We start from the raw sequence: 16,874 nt of genomic DNA on the forward strand, positions 1-16,874 counted from the left end.
GAGTTCTTATTATTGCGATACTCAAGGATTCACAATATTTGCAATAACAAAAACCTTGCATTAATTTCAGAATTTACAGTATTCTGTTCCTATACAATAACAAGAGTGCACACGCTGAAATGTCTCGCCTGTTTTACTGACCATTGATTATATGTTGAAAGTCTTAAAGATAAAGGTTTTACTACAAGTATCACATATAAACTTAACATTTTTAAAGATCCATGACAATGAGGTCAAGGTCAGATAAAACTGTCACACAGCCAGGTACACCTTACAATTATTCCATACACCAAATAAAGTTGACTCATTGCTTATGGTAATTGAAAAACAGACCATTAAAACACAAAAACTTAATGTTAACCAATGAACCACTGAAATGAGGTCAAGTCAGATGATACTGGCTAGACAGACATGTACACCTTACAATCATTCCATACACAAATTATAGTTGACCTATTGCTATTAGTATTTGAAAAACAGACCAAAGCACAAAAACTTAACATTGACCAATGAACCATGAAAACTAGGTCAAGGTCAGATGACACCGGCTAAACAGACATGCACACATAACAATTATTCAAGAAACCAAATATAGTTGACTTATTGCTTATAGTACTTGAAAAACAGACCAAAACACAAAAACTTAACATTGACCAATGAACCATTAAAATGAGGTCAAGGTCGTATGACACCAGCTAGACAGACATGTACACCTTACAATCATTCCATACACCAAATATAGTTGACCTATTGCTTATAGTACTAGAAAAACAGACCAAAACACAAAAAATTAACAATGATCAATGAACTATGAAAATGAGGTCAAGGTCAGATGAAACCTGCCAGTCTGACATGTACCCATTACAATCATTCCATACACCACATATACTTGACCTGCTGCGTCCCTAATCATGTAACTTATTAACCTTGATTACTGATCCATGAATTGAGGTCTAGGTCAGGTTAACCCTGTCTGACAGACATCTAGACGTTGCAAGTTACCCATATACCAAATATAGTTATCCTATTACTCATAACAAGTGAGAAATTCACATGACAAAAAAACTGTAACTTTTGTTCAAGCAGTCACTGAACCATGAAAATGGGGTCAAAGACAATGGGCATATGACAGATGGAAACTTCGTAACATAAGGTATCTGCATACAAGGTATGAAGCATCCAGGTCTTCTACCTTCTGAAATATAAAGCTTTATACAAATAATTTACGCCGCCACTGGATAGTAATACCTATGTCTCGCATACTGCGACTTCTGTCGCAGACAGGACAAAAAGGAATGACTAATTGTCGTATATGAATATAAAAAATAAGACCATTTGAGACCAAAAAACGATATGGATTTACCTTGTGCTGTGCACTCATTCAATCCATGCATCGTTTTGTTTTTGATATTCAAAAACGATGGTTAAAGTTATACTATAAGTAATACTAGTTTCTAAATAATAATCTTCCACACATTAAGCTTAAATTTCAAAGGTTCTTACGCAATTCAGTCTTGAAATCAGAATGTAGGACTAAACATTAAGCGTTGTAATAAAATCTCAGATGACCCTATTTTTTATGAATATCTGACAAGGCAAATTAGGAGATGACTGTATTGTACTTAATGCTTGGCCTAAGTAAAAGTAGGCTTAACTGTCACAAATTGAGTTTACCTAGGGACATGTAGCTTAAAACGCAATACAGATATTCAATTTAAAACCTTATTTCAGTGTAAAAATCACAAAAATAAGAAATTTCACAAAACATTTTCTCGTTTTTGGAACCTAGCTCCCAAGCATGATGTCATTGATACAATTCCAACATCAAACACAAACAACAAACATTTGTGAGCTTTATATAAAAATAAGGAGATGTGGTATGATTGCCAATGAGACAACTATCCAGCAAAGTTCACATAAAGTGGATGTAAGCAATTATAGGCAACCGTACCGCCTTCATAAATGAGAAAAACCCATACCATATAGTCAGCTATAAAAGGCCCCGACATGAAAAATATGAAACAATTCATCAGGCACATATAAAATGAGGCAGGTTAAACTAGTTTGCTGGCACCAAACCCTCCCCCAACTGGGGACAGTGGTGTAACAGTACAACATAAGAACAAACTATAAAAATCAATTAAAAAGGGCTTAACTCACCAGATCTGTACAAAGCACACAACATGTAACAGACCAGACAGACGTGGCAGCGTATCTATATATCAAACAACAAAAAAGACATTAAGTAAAGCTCTGAGAGTACTCACAGTTACTGACAAGAGGGTATTCTGAGATAAGCATTACATGCAATACAGTTATCTCCTAATGTGCCTTGTTAGATATTTATGTACTCTTCAGAACGAAATAAAATTTGACAAACAAGATAATTTCAGTTGAGACAACTGTTTATTTTGTTTATTAATGAAGGAATCACATATCAATAAATTCCATAATTCAAAATGGCGGCTCCCCTAAGTTACAGACGGGTAATCTGTGGAATATACCCCCTAAAAATATTTAAAGTTGACTGATCAAAATCATGATTATAAATTAATTGCATAAGAATAGACCATTAAGGGGGAAAATTTAATGATAACATTCAAATAATAATTTTTTTGTAAGGTCCTTGTTGTTTTTAAGCACTTTTTATGCTAAGCATTTCCTACTTTTGGTCTAAGTGTACCCGATAAAGGTTGTCACTACCACAGCTCAGCTTAAGGCCTCCTCTGAACATTTGAAGGTCCCTGCTATGTATTGGTTACCTAATCTACACAAAAAAACAATAAAATATTGTTTCATCTCAGCCTCTAGTAACTGTTCTACTACTTATCTTTCAGTGCTTTTAATAAGTTCCTTATCTTTTATTGCTTTTAACAAGTTCCTTAACTACTATCATTAATTTTTGTAATGAAACATATGAAAATAGTGAAATTAACCATTTTTGGAATGTAAAAAATTCTTTGGATGTTTTAAATGAATTATAGGCTTTTGATGGTCCGTTTGATTTGGTTGACAGTTTTGACTTTTCCACTCTTTATATAACACTTCCACACAATGTCATCAAACAAAAGTTTTCCTGTTTAATTAAATGGTTGTTTGATAAATCTTATTGCAAATTTATTTGCTGAAACTCATATAATTTTGAGGGTTAATGTTCTATTTTACTTATTTTCAAAAACCATCTGGTATGGAGTATAATAGTTATTTATTCATTTATTTAATATACCTTAATAATACTGTATAATTAATACTATATATATATATATATATATATATGTATATGCTCGGAAACAGGCTCTTTAATTGGATTCAATAAAATATTCTGATTCTTATTGGGATATATATATAAGGCCTTTTTCTCAAATAAGAAAGGAAAATATGCTAGATATACTTACTGGATGTGTGATGAGATGATTAAAGCTGTAAATTTTCTCCTTGACAACATTTATGCAAGTTTCGGCAATAAAGTTTATCGACAGTTTGTAGGTATTCCTATGGGCATCAATTTTGACCCTTTAATAGCAGACTTGTTCCTGTACTGTTATGAATCAAAGTTTATGGCCAAACTCAGTAACGACCATTGTTATACACATATGCACTTTCAAGTTACTACAATCTGTAGATACCTATATTTTGGCAATACACAAGGTCATGTTTTTCTCTGACTGTTAATGACATCGTTACACTAAATCCATTGGATGTTGGATGTGAACTGATTGATATTTAAGTTTTAGATACATGTTTTTTTTTATTATTTGTTATTGGCTTTGAACTATCTGTCAGTAACTTCCAGTAATCTCAGATCTGTACTTTTTTTGTTGTAAGGGATGTATAAATACCCTGCCCAACCGGTCTGTGTTTTTGTTAGATGTTTTTCTGCTTTGTATCATTCTGATGAGTTAAGCCTTTTTCAACTGATTTTTATAGTTTGTTCTTATTTTGTGCTGTTACACCACTGTCCCAGGTTGAGGGCTCGCAAACATGTTTAACCCCACCACATTCTTTATAAGCCTGTCCCAAGTCAGGAGCCTGTAGTTCAGTGGTTGTCACTGGTTCATGTCTGTCATATTTGTTTTTTCATAAATTGTTTTGTTATTAATAAGGCCGTTAATTTTCTCAATTCAATTGTTTCATATTTTTCATGTCTGGGCCGTTTATAGCCGGTTTTTCTCATTGTTGAAGGCTGTACAGTTGCCTATAATTGCTTACATCCACCACATTTGAACTTTGGTGGATAGTTGTCTCATTGGCAACCATATCACATCTCCCTATACTTATATACAAGAAACATGTGTCCTTAGCACAGAAACCAGATTCATATGTCTGATTTTTTTTAATATACAAATACAATAATCAACATCAATTGCAGTGAAAGTTTTCATATAGATTTGATTCAAATACACGCTTTCATTCCAAATACGGTAAATATCTCAGAATACTCCTGTAACAGTATCTCTTCTATGTAATTATAAAGTGAAAAAGTGCACCTAGTTGGTGTATAACTTGAACGAAATTACACCTAAAGGATAGCGTTTTCAAATTAACCAAGTGCAGAATAAAAGTACATGCAATTTTTACAACCAAAACATCTGCCTGGAGCTCATGTAGATAGAAGTTTATTATTTAATTGTTTCATTAATATCTCAATTTTGATTTACTCTTTAACATGTACTGGCTATATATACATAATTATTACATGAAAAAAATTATAGTTTTCAACATTATTCAAAAAATCTTCCCTTTATTGTCATTGCATCTGAAGATTACAACCTGATTACTTTTTTTTGTTCTCGTTTCTATATTCTAGTATTGCAACACAACAGCAATGAATTAAAAGGTCCTAAATGTGAATTTTTAAATCTGTCTTTGTACAATTTTTCTTAATTTAATGGTAATGACAGTGCAAATGTATCATATATTAAAATGTAAGCTGTAGGTGCAAATATTTGGCAACATGAAATTGACAAGAAAGATCTGATTCGTCACAATTAAGATATCACTTGTAGTGTTAAACCTAAAATACACTAAATTACAATAAAAACAGCATAAACTTTTATATATATTTTGTAATGCATAAAACACTTAACATTTTGTAAATTAATGTTCATGTAGCAGACAATAATTCTTACAAAAAACCCATTAATTTAATCACATTCTAATTTTTATAATTAGGTTGAATTTTCTAGAAATAGGAAAGATAGTAGATAAGATAAGGGTAAGTAATAAACAAATTTTTTGACGATTTTTGATGAAGAGGCGCAAACAATTTTTATTTACCACTTGTACATTTACAAAAATAACATATTATCAAGCAAGATGTTCTTAATTGAAAACTTGAATTAGAAACTAGATTTCTGGCTTTTCTGTGATTTACAAGTAATATACATGTGGTATAGTATTATATATTAAGGTATAACTTTGGATTCCCTTCTATTAGTACAGAGCAATTAGTACCAAGACATATCTCTCAGTTCTTATTATGAAAAATTTATACATGCATTGAAAATAATGTTTCTTGAAAAAGTAATCATAATTTTCTTCCAAACAAGAGATGACTACCTTAGATTTCTTAAACAAATTGTCAATAAAACCATCTGGATTTTTTTCATTAAATTGGTCATTACATGATTTTTTTAATGAGTTTCAACTTCCATTAATAGCCATTTCTTCTGCCAACATGTTTTTATTAAAGGTAACATAAAATTTAGATAACTTAAAATACTCAGAAAGATGACAAGAATAAAGTTTGTGGGATAGATCTGTTAACTTTTGTGTTTTCTATTATTTTATTTCTATTATTTTCAGGTACATGTTACTGGGTGGGTTTTGTTTATAGTTTAGTAAAGACATTATATTAAACAAAAGACTTTATATTGAAGCCATTATTAGTCAACTAACAGTGGTAGCCGAGCTAATAAAGATGGCAACAGCACCTAGTTACATGAGACCACCAGGTTTGACCAAAGATATAAGTTATCTACAATGGAAAAATGAGGTAAAAATGTGACAACTTGTGACTGATCTTGACAAGAAAAAATTTAGGGGTTTAACTTTAGCTTTGTTGTTACAAGGAAAACCAAGGGAGATAGCTCTAGAAGTAGGTCCCAGTGATTTGAATGTTGATGAAGGGGTAGATAAGCTGAGTTGGACAAACTTTTTGAGAAGGATAAAATAGATCAGGCTTATGTTACTTAAAGTATATTTGATAAGTTCCACAGAAGAGAGGATGTAAGCATGTCTGATTATATCATTGAGTTTGAGCAGAGATACAATAAATGTAAGAAATATGAAATGGCACTTCCACATGCAAGTTTAGCTGTTAAACTTCTGGACAATGCTGGTTTAAGTCGAAATTGTCAGCTGGCACTGATCTTACTTTAAATTCGACACAATGACGTCCGCTTTGAATGGGATATTTGCATCAAAATCTTAAAATGCTCCTGGAGAACAAGAGTATGTTGTTACTATAAAAGAAGAATCAGCTTTCGTCAAAATGGCTATTATCAGAGGTCCCAGTTCAAGAAGACCAGGCAGTGAGTAGCTGATAGATCAACCAACTCTAGTAGACTTAAGACTAAAATGAATACAGTCTTTAATGGAAATATCTCAAGATGTAGTATACTGTAAATTCAGAAATTATTGCAATGTTTTTATTATTGCGAAAAATGCAACAGGGTTATAATCACAATAATTTAAACTCGCATTTTGAAATTTTTTATATGAATTAAACAGGATTTTTCTCAATATCGCAAAAATTAAAATCGCATTTTAGTCTAAAATGACAAAATCGCAATAATAAATGCACGCATTAATTTCTGAATTTACAGTATGTGATTCCAAATTTCATTGGGTCAAGGATTGTCCTCACAAGCAGCTTGATGTGAATTAAACATAACATGAGAGTGATGAATCAAATGAAACTGCAAATATAACATTGTTTACCTCAGCACAAGAATTTAAGCCTCTAACAGTGTTTGTCGCAGAAGCCTATAATGTCACAGTTATTGATACTGCATGTGTGGTTCTAAATGGTTGTATGAATTTGTAGAATCACTTGATCCAGGACTTGATCAATTTACTTATGAAAGTCATGTCCCATTCAAGTTTGGTGATGGACAAACAGCCTACTCATATCAGAAAGTGAAATTTCTAGCAATAATTGGGTCAGTTAAATGCTCAATTGATTGATAGTTGATTGTGAAATACTGTTACTGCTAAGTAAAACTTTCTGAAGCAAGCAAGCACTATTCTGGATCTCAGCAATAACAAGGTTACCATGTTTGAACAGTAAGTTGATGTAAACCTAACTTCAAGTGATCATTACTGTATCAACATTAAAGACAAGCAATATACAAACAGAAACAAAAATGAGAGTGAGGAGGTTTTGTGCATTGATACAAAATTATCTTTTATGGGCATATGATACAGTTACAAGGGAGGTAATGACATTGCTAATGTAAAATAATATTTTTCATGACTTCAAACAATGACATATAGGGAATAGATGCTATTTTTGACTGATTTTTATCATTCAGACTGATTTATATTGAAAACGAATTCATGTATGAAGATTACTTGTGCCAATTTTTATAAACAAATCACAGATGAAATTTTTTTAAATTAGATAAATATACAACAAAAAATTCTGTTTTTTGACTAAAATCATGAAAATGTGATAAAAATGAATGATTTCCAAAGACGTGTTCACACAACTTCAAAGCACACTCATGTAGAGAAGATATCACAGATGTTTTTACAAAGGTCCACTTGCGTTTATCTTTTAAAATAAAAAAATTAGGTATGTCTTTCCAAAGGATAGAAATGTCCAAGAGACTGAAATTTCCAGTAAATGTCTAAAATTTCGACTCCATTTATCTCTTAAAGTAGCACATGAAGGTATATTTTTTATCACATATTTGAATTGACTAGGTGAAAAATAGCTTGCAAACTTTCGTCAAAAAAATCACTGTGGGATCAAAACTGTATCGTATGCCCTTAAGTAGAAAAAGGGGATTCTATTGAAGTTGTACAAGCAGTTTAGACATGCATCATCAGAAAACTTTTATCCCTTTTGCAAAGTGTTTTATATGCCACAAGTTATCCCTTTTGCAAAGTGTTTTATCAGCCACAAGTTCAAACATGTCCAAAAGCCAAACCAGTGGTTGCCTTTTCAAATAGTCCTGATACTGATGATGTAGACAGCCTTGATTTGGAAAATCAGGGCGATAATGATAATACATGAGCAAAACATGGAACATGATGCTGAGGCACAAGCAAATGATTGCTTGAAATTAAAGAAGGATTAGATGGTGAATTTTAAAATTCCTGGTGAAAATGATACATTAGAGAAGCAATAATTTTAGGCAGGGTGGGAAAGGATACCACTGATAAGAAGAGCTGGTACAACATAGAATACAATCAGCCAGAAAATATTAGATGTGACCAAATATCTTTTGATCTAAGAACAGTCAATGATTTAAAAGTTGTAAACCAGTCAGATGACGAGAATGAAGATTTCCAAGCAAAGCATCACTGAACAATGTTGCTGCCATTTCATCAAAAATAAAGACTAGCACAATTGAAGATCTTAAGAAAGTCAATAAGATAGTAAGGAAGGTGCAAAAATGATCCTGTTTCACTGCATTTTCAGAATCTTGGACAAAATGTGAAATTTATGTTGTTCAGTAATGCTTCGATTGGAAATCTTCCAGATGGTGGAAGTCAAGGTGGTTATGTTGTCTTTCGACAGGCGATGATAGTAAAGTGAACCCCATCACTTGGCAGTCCAAGAAATTACGAAGGTTTGTACGTAGTACTTTGGCAAGTGAAGCCTTAGCCTTAGCTGATGGTGTGGATTATGTAATATCTTAAGCAGTTCTTTGTGAGGAATTAATGCATAAATAAAAAAAAAAAAAGATAATGTTCTCACAAAGCATGGTGCTTCTGGACAAGACATGTTACATTGTTTTGAAAAAGGACTTCTAAATTCAAGCCTTTTGTAATGGATGTAACTGACAAAAAAAGGAGAAGAAAGATCAGAAAAATACTTCTTAATATAGTGACATTTTAATCGATTTTATTTTCTTTATTATTTGGACATTAGCATCTCTAATGAAAAGAGAAAAGGATTAGACCCCATTCACACTAGCATTTTTTAATCGATCTAAATAAAACCAGTTAGCATTCACATTGATATTTAATCCTAACATACCCTATCGTTCTAATCTGAACCACTGCATTCACACTACAATTAAAAATGCAATCGATATATTGCTTCACTTGAATTACAAGTTCTAATGATGATACCGCTGTTCGTATAGTTTTCGTTAATTTTCAGCCCTTTTATGTTGGTCATTTATTTTGTAATAAATTGCACGTGTAATTTTTGCGCCATTCATGTGCACAAATTTTTTTTAGATTCAATCGTACTAGTTAGGATTGATCTCTACGTTCACATTTAACGTTAGATCAGTTCACTTTAGATCAATTAAAACTAAACTACCTCATTTGGAGTTTTAGTTTAGACCGATTAAAGATCAATTCAATGCGTTCACATTGGGCTTAAATCGATCTTAAATGAACTGATCTAGTTTAAATCGATCTAAATGTCCAAGTGTGAACGGGGTCTAAAATTGTTAACTATTGTGTTTTTTATTATTTTGTTTATAATATTTTCAGGTACATGTTACTTTGTGATTTTTTTTATAGTATAGTAAAGACATTAGATTAGACAATAGACTATATTGAAGCCATAATTAGTCAACTAACAGGATCAACAAGAAAAAAGTGTTTACCTGGGTAATAAAGTATTAATACCTGCATTATGAGTCCCACTGACAACTACAAATGAATCACATATTCCAAATAATAGGACAAAATCCTGCTTGAATTATTGTCACCTATCATATTACTCCCAGAATACCACAGACTGTTTCAATACAACATAAACCAAGAGAGTCTCAATGTCCCCCATGTTGAATATATTCTATCTGTCCAAGGGCAATAACTAAAAACAAGTTTTTTGGGGGGGGGTTTAAAAAACTTTTTATAAATATCTTAGAGAAATGAAGGTTTGATATAAGTAATGTTTCCAAGTGGCACAACTCTTTTAAAAATAGTTGATTGGCACTGATTTGCGAAAACTTGTCTGAGACATTGCTAATTTAAAGCATTAATGTAAATTTATTAAACTGTTATCACAGAGATATGTCTCGCCTTTTTGTAATTTTGATAATGCAAATGTTGAAATTAAAATAGCAATACTTTAACATGTAACTTATGCAAATATTCAAGGTCGATGAACCATGACTGAAGGTACATGGCTAAACAATCTCCATGGAATGAGATGTGCCAATGCTAATACAACTGCATACCAAATACCATTGACTTATTATAAGTCGTTCCCTTTAAACAAACCTAAACACAAACATTAACTTGTAAACTATGTAAAAGTTTCAAAGTCAATGAACCATGATCAGGGGTGGGGCTATATAATCTCCATGGGAACGATACTTGCAAATGCCGATAAATTTGAATACCAAATATCATTGACTAAACATTAGCAGTTCATCTTAAACTGATCTAATCACAAACTTATACATGTAAACTAAGCAAAAGTTTTAAAGTAAATAGACCATGACTGAGGGGGCGGGGCCAAATATTCTCCATGGAAATGTGATGTGCTAATGCTTATACAACTGAACACCAATTAACATTGGCCTACCACTAATGGTTCCCCTTGAACTGACCTAATCACAAACTAATACATATCAACTTAGCAAAATTTTCAAAGTCTATAGACCATGACTAAGGAGGCGGAGCCAAATAATCTCCATGGAAATGAGATATGCCAATGCTTATACAACTGCATACCAAATATCATTGACCTACCACTAGTGGTTCCCCATAAATTGACCTAATCATAAACTAATACATGTAAACTATGAAAAGTTTCAAAGTCAATAGACCTTGACTGAGGGGGCGGGGCCAAATAATCTCCATGGTAATAAGTTGTGCCAATGCTAATACAACTGCATACCAAATTTCATTGACCTACCACTAGTGGTTCACCATGAACTAGACCTAATCACAAACTAATACATTGTTGACGCCACCGCCGCCGCCGGAAACAGCATACCTATGTCTCGCTTTTTGACTCCGTCAAGGCGAGACAATAAAATGGACTGATGGACGTATGGACAACAGACATGGTGATTACTATATACCCTCCCAAACTTTGTTTGCAGGGGGTATACAAATTACGACATCAAAGTCACAATCAAAATTCATAAGTCAAATTAAAACCAACAATACCATGTCAAAACAAAATAAACTGTTGACACAGAGATATGTCTCACCTGTCAGCATAAAATTCAGAAAAAGACAATCTGATGGACAGCAACATTTCTCATTTATTCAGTCGCATGATCTATAGTGGGCAGGGACTGAAAATGGTCAACAAACTGAGATGTACAGACAATAATGTAACTTTATAGAAAATATTGTTGTCTATTGTAAGTAGTTCCTATCAATCTAACTTAAGCAAAAAACTTAACATTGAAAATTGCTAATTAATTCAAGTCACTATACCATGTTCTAGGGGGTAGGGCCTCAAAATAGTTGTCAAACTGATATGTACTGATAGTAATGCAACTTTATACAAAATATCATTGATCTATTACAAGTGTATCCTATCAAAGTATCATCAGCAGAAAACTTAACATTGGAAATTGCTAATTGATTCAAAGTCACTGGACCATGCCCTGGGGGGCAGGGTCTCATAATATTTTAATAAGATATATTGTCACATTTTAGAATCTTTCCTGTTGATATTTTTTTCTCTTTTTAGTGTCATTTTGTCTATTATGGTTTTCAAATAATAAGCAAAAAAACATTACCTCAGCAGAAAAATTCAAATGAGCTTGTCTGGCTGATCATTTTTGCTCTTTTATATTTTTTGATAGATCTGGTCAAAATAGTCGTCAAACTGAAATGTACTGATAGTAATGTGACTTCATACAAAATCATTGATGTATTACAAGTAGATCATATGAAACTAACTTAAGCAGAAAACTTAGCATTGAAAATTGCTAATTAATTCAAAGTCACAGGACCATGACCTAGGGGGCAGCGCCTCAAAATAGTCGTCAAACTGATATGTACTGATAATAATGCAACTTTATATAAAATATCAATGATCTATTGCAAATAGTTCCAATCAAACTAACTTAAGCAGAAAACTTAACAATTGTTGATGCCTTCGTCATTGTCCCGGGACCATCGCTATGTCTCGCTTTCCTTGACTTTTGTCGCAACTAAACAATTAGGGACACAACAAAAGTTTTTGTAAAAAATACTGCAGAAAATCTGCAAATATGCACTTAATGTATATGTAAGGACATTAACTCTTGTTTGCCATTAAAAGATCTATTATCCAACATGTCAATATTTAATTGTCTTTACATTTTTAGATCTTTAAAAAAATGGAGACAATTTATTTCTGTTAAATTCCAGACTAAAAACTTCAAGAAAAAGTCAAACAACAAATTTGTTTTGGTCAACATTTAAAAAGTTGGAATGAGATTTGAACAGTCATATTTCTATATTAAAAGCTCTGTCTAGATCGAGCTTGATCAGATAAATGTATAAGGAAGACATTACCAGTTACAAATTAACTTTTCATTCCACAGTAGAAACAATAGATAAAGAAAAACATTTCAATGACCACAAATTAGTACCACTGCCACTTGTATAGATCTAGACTCCTCACCAGTAATGGACTTCCATATTAGATATTAGATGTCCCATTAAAGTTTTGAATGTCTTTATCAAGAGCTTCCAATAGTTTTGCCTATTAAGTAGTTGATAAAAATTTAGAGACTCCCATTAAGGATGAAAATGTTTTGAGCTTAAAACAATAATTCAAAAGTTTAAATAAATTAACTTATTTTCAAAAGGGTGCTTGTTCTTTTTTTTAGCTAATTTTCAGACAAAATAAATATTGTCTCTCCATGATTGATTTTTTAGATTGTAAAGGAAAATGACTAGCTTAACATTTTTGACAAGAATTTGAAGGAATACATGTATAATGATTTTTGAAAGAAAATGGACAAGATTTGATTTGGGAAATGATTTGTATTTGAAATTTTTTAATGTTGAAACTATGTACTTTAATCAAACATTGTGGTTTTAGTTTCAATATTTGCATATTGTTGGTCTTAAAGAGAATGTGTTGCTCACCTTGATCTGTGTGCCTTTAAACATCGAAGACTAGAATATAACTTGTCCTGCCGATAATTTTTTCTCTTTTTAGTGTCATTTTATCTATTATGGTTATCAAAATAATAAGCAATAAAATGCTCCGCAGGGCGCAGCTTGATACGACTGCAGAGGTCGAACCCTGAACAGTTGGGGGAAGTATGGACACAACATTCAAGCTTGATACAGCTTTGGATTTGGATTGTGATTAAATATTTGACACAGCATAGGTTTCTAACACAGATTGAATGTGGTCTAAGAACTTAAAAATTTTAAATTGGACATTCACCTATTATGGTCCAATATCCAAAATCTAAATACATGGTTAGATTCAGCATATCAAAGAACCCCAAGAATTCAATTTTTGATGAAATCAAACAAAGTTGAATTTTGGACCCTTTTGACCTCAATGTGGACAAAGTTGATAACGGGGCCCAAAAATCAAAAATCTAAATACATGGTTAGATTCAGCATATCAAAGAACCCCATATATTCAATTTTTGTTGAAATCAAACAAAGTTTAATTTTGGACCCCGATTTGGACCAACTTGAAAACTGGGCCCATAATCAAAAATCTAAATACATGTTTAGATTCAGCATATCAAAGAACCCTAAGAATTCAATTTTTGTTAAAATCAAACTAAGTTTAATTTTGGACCCTTTGGACCTTAATGTAGACCAATTTGAAAACGGAACCAAAAATTAAGAATCTAAATACACGGTTAGATTCGGCATATCAAAGAACCCCAATAATTCAATTTTTGATGAAATCAAACAAAGTTTAATTTTGGACCCTTTTGACCTCAATGTGGACAAAGTTGATAACGGGGCCCAAAAATCAAAAATCTAAATACATGGTTAGATTCAGCATATCAAAGAACCCCATATATTCAATTTTTGTTGAAATCAAACAAAGTTTAATTTTGGACCATGATTTGGACCAACTTGAAAACTGGGCCCATAATCAAAAATCTAAATACATGTTTAGATTCAGCATATCAAAGAACCCTAAGAATTCAATTTTTGTTAAAATCAAACTAAGTTTAATTTTGGACCCTTTGGACCTTAATGTAGACCAATTTGAAAACGGAACCAAATTTTAAGAATCTAAATACACAGTTAGATTCGGCATATCAAAGAACCCCAATAATTCAATTTTTGATGAAATCAAACAAAGTTTAATTTTGGACCCTTTGGACCTCAATGTGGACCAATTTAAAAACGGGGCCCAAAATCCAAAAACTAAATACACGGTTAGATTCAGCATATTAAAGAACCCCATGAAATCAAGAATAAAACCCCATTGAAATTGGTCAAGAAATAAGCAATTTATAGGAAGTATCTTCTTTTGCACAATCCTGTGCTATTAAATATTTCTTGCTATTGCGCAATACTGTACAATTGACAATTTCTTGCTATTGCGCAATATTGTGCTATTTGATATTTCTTGCTATTGCGCAATACTGTGCAATTGAAGATTTCTTGCTATTGCGCAATACTGTGCAATTGAAGATTTCTTGCTATTGTGCAATACTGTGCAATTGAAAATTTCTTGCTATTGCACAATACTTATTATATAATAATTTACACATCCTGTTTGGTGTGTATCTCCTACCATATCATTATTATTTGATTTTAAATATAAATCAGAAATAACCAACTTAAAATGGAAAATTTTAAAAGAAACAAAAAAGGAAAAAAAGAAAAAAAAGGAAAAAAAATTAAATCCCCCCCCAAAATTTTTTGAACCCCCATTATGATTCATCACCCCCAAACTCAATCCCAGCCTTCCCTTTGTGGTATGGTACCTTGCAGTACAATTTCAGAGAGATCCATACACTTGAACACAAGTTATTGTCTGGAAACTAGAAAAAAATGTGTTTTTTGGCCCCAAATTCCTAAACGTTTAGGGCAATTACCCCCAATTCAAACCCAGCTTTCCCTTTGTGATATGGAACCTTGTAGTACAATTTCAGAAAGATCCATACACTTACACACAAGTTATTGTCATGAAACTAGAAAAATGCTTGTTTTTTGCCCCTAATTCCTAAAATTTGGAGGCAATTACCCCCAAAATCAATCCCAGCATTCCTTTAGTGATATGGAACCTTGTGGTACAATGTCAGAGAGATCCATACACTAACACACAAGTTATGTCTGGAAGTTACAAAAATGCTTATTTTTGGCCCCTTTTTGGCCCCTAATTCCTTTACTGTTATTACCATAACCCCCAAAATCAATCCCAACCTTCCTTTTGTGGTATTGAACCTTGTGGTAAAATTTCATAAAGATCCATTCACTTAAACTAAAGTTAGAGTGCGAAAACCAATGTGTCTTCGGACTACGCCGGACGACGACGCGACGCCAACGTCATACCAATATACGACCACAAAAATTTTTTTTGCGGTCGTATAAAAATTCAAAAAATTGTTATAATTGTCATTTAGGAGCAATTACTCACATTAAGAGTCGACCAAAGATTTCCGCCATGTTGACTTATTTGGAGTTCGTGTTTTGTTGATTGTTTGTGCCATTTAAAGTTTTTATATGATTATTATAGTTTTCAAATTAATAGGCAAAAACATAAACAAGATTAGTAAAGAATTGTCATTTAAGGGTACCTACAATTTTGGACATTTGGATTGATTTGTAGACCTTGTCCTACTGATCATTTTTGCTACGTAAAGTTTGAATATATGTATTATAAATTTCAAGATACTAGGCAAAATGCAAAGAATTGATATAGATCGTCATTTAAGGACAATAACTCATTTGAGGAGTTGACTGGCAATTTCAGCCATGTGCGACTTGTTTGTATGTCTTGTCTTGCTGATCTGATGATCTATGCCATATAAAATTTCTCTCTATCTATTAAATTTTTCAAGATAAATGGCAAATTTGGAAAAAATTGTGAAAAGTCAAATTAATGGCAACAAGGATTTATATTGTAAGTCTTACTATATAAATCCTTGATGGCAATATCTCCTATAATAAGTCTTCTGACATTTTTGATGTAAACAGACAACAGGTAGATCTCAACATTGAGAAAATTTCTGACAGTCAGATTTTCTCTATCTATAGCGGTTTTTAAAACAGACAAAATTTGCAATTTACCCCCATTTTATATTTTAAGTCATGTCAGCCATGTTGGTTGGCAAGTGGGATTTTCTGACAAATTTTTTAAACTACATACCCCAATGATGATTGTGGCCAACTTTGGTTAAATTTAGCCCAGCCCAGTTGTTTTTTCAGTGGAAAAGATTTAATTTTTAATAGAATGATGATGACAAAATCTAAATGAGAATAGCTCACCCTTTGGACCAGGTGTGCTAAAAATGTAAAGCAATGAAAAGTAAAAAAAACATTAAAATGGATAAATTGCCAAAATTATTACAATCTGTCTCACATATGCTAAAAAATAATGAAGAGCAGATAAAATGCCTTAAAAGATACTTACACAGGAAGTGTATATTATGTTTATCTACTTGCTGACAAAACATCTTTCTATACTTATTTAGCTGAAATGATGATGAAATTATCCTTTTTTGTGTGCTAAAATTGGGTAAATCGCCACTTTACATCACATCAGTGACATCACAATCAATTTATACTTAGTT

Source organism: Mytilus californianus, unplaced genomic scaffold (assembly GCF_021869535.1).
Source record: "Mytilus californianus isolate M0D057914Y unplaced genomic scaffold, xbMytCali1.0.p SCAF_5, whole genome shotgun sequence".
NCBI classification, from domain to species: Eukaryota; Metazoa; Mollusca; class Bivalvia; order Mytilida; family Mytilidae; genus Mytilus; species Mytilus californianus.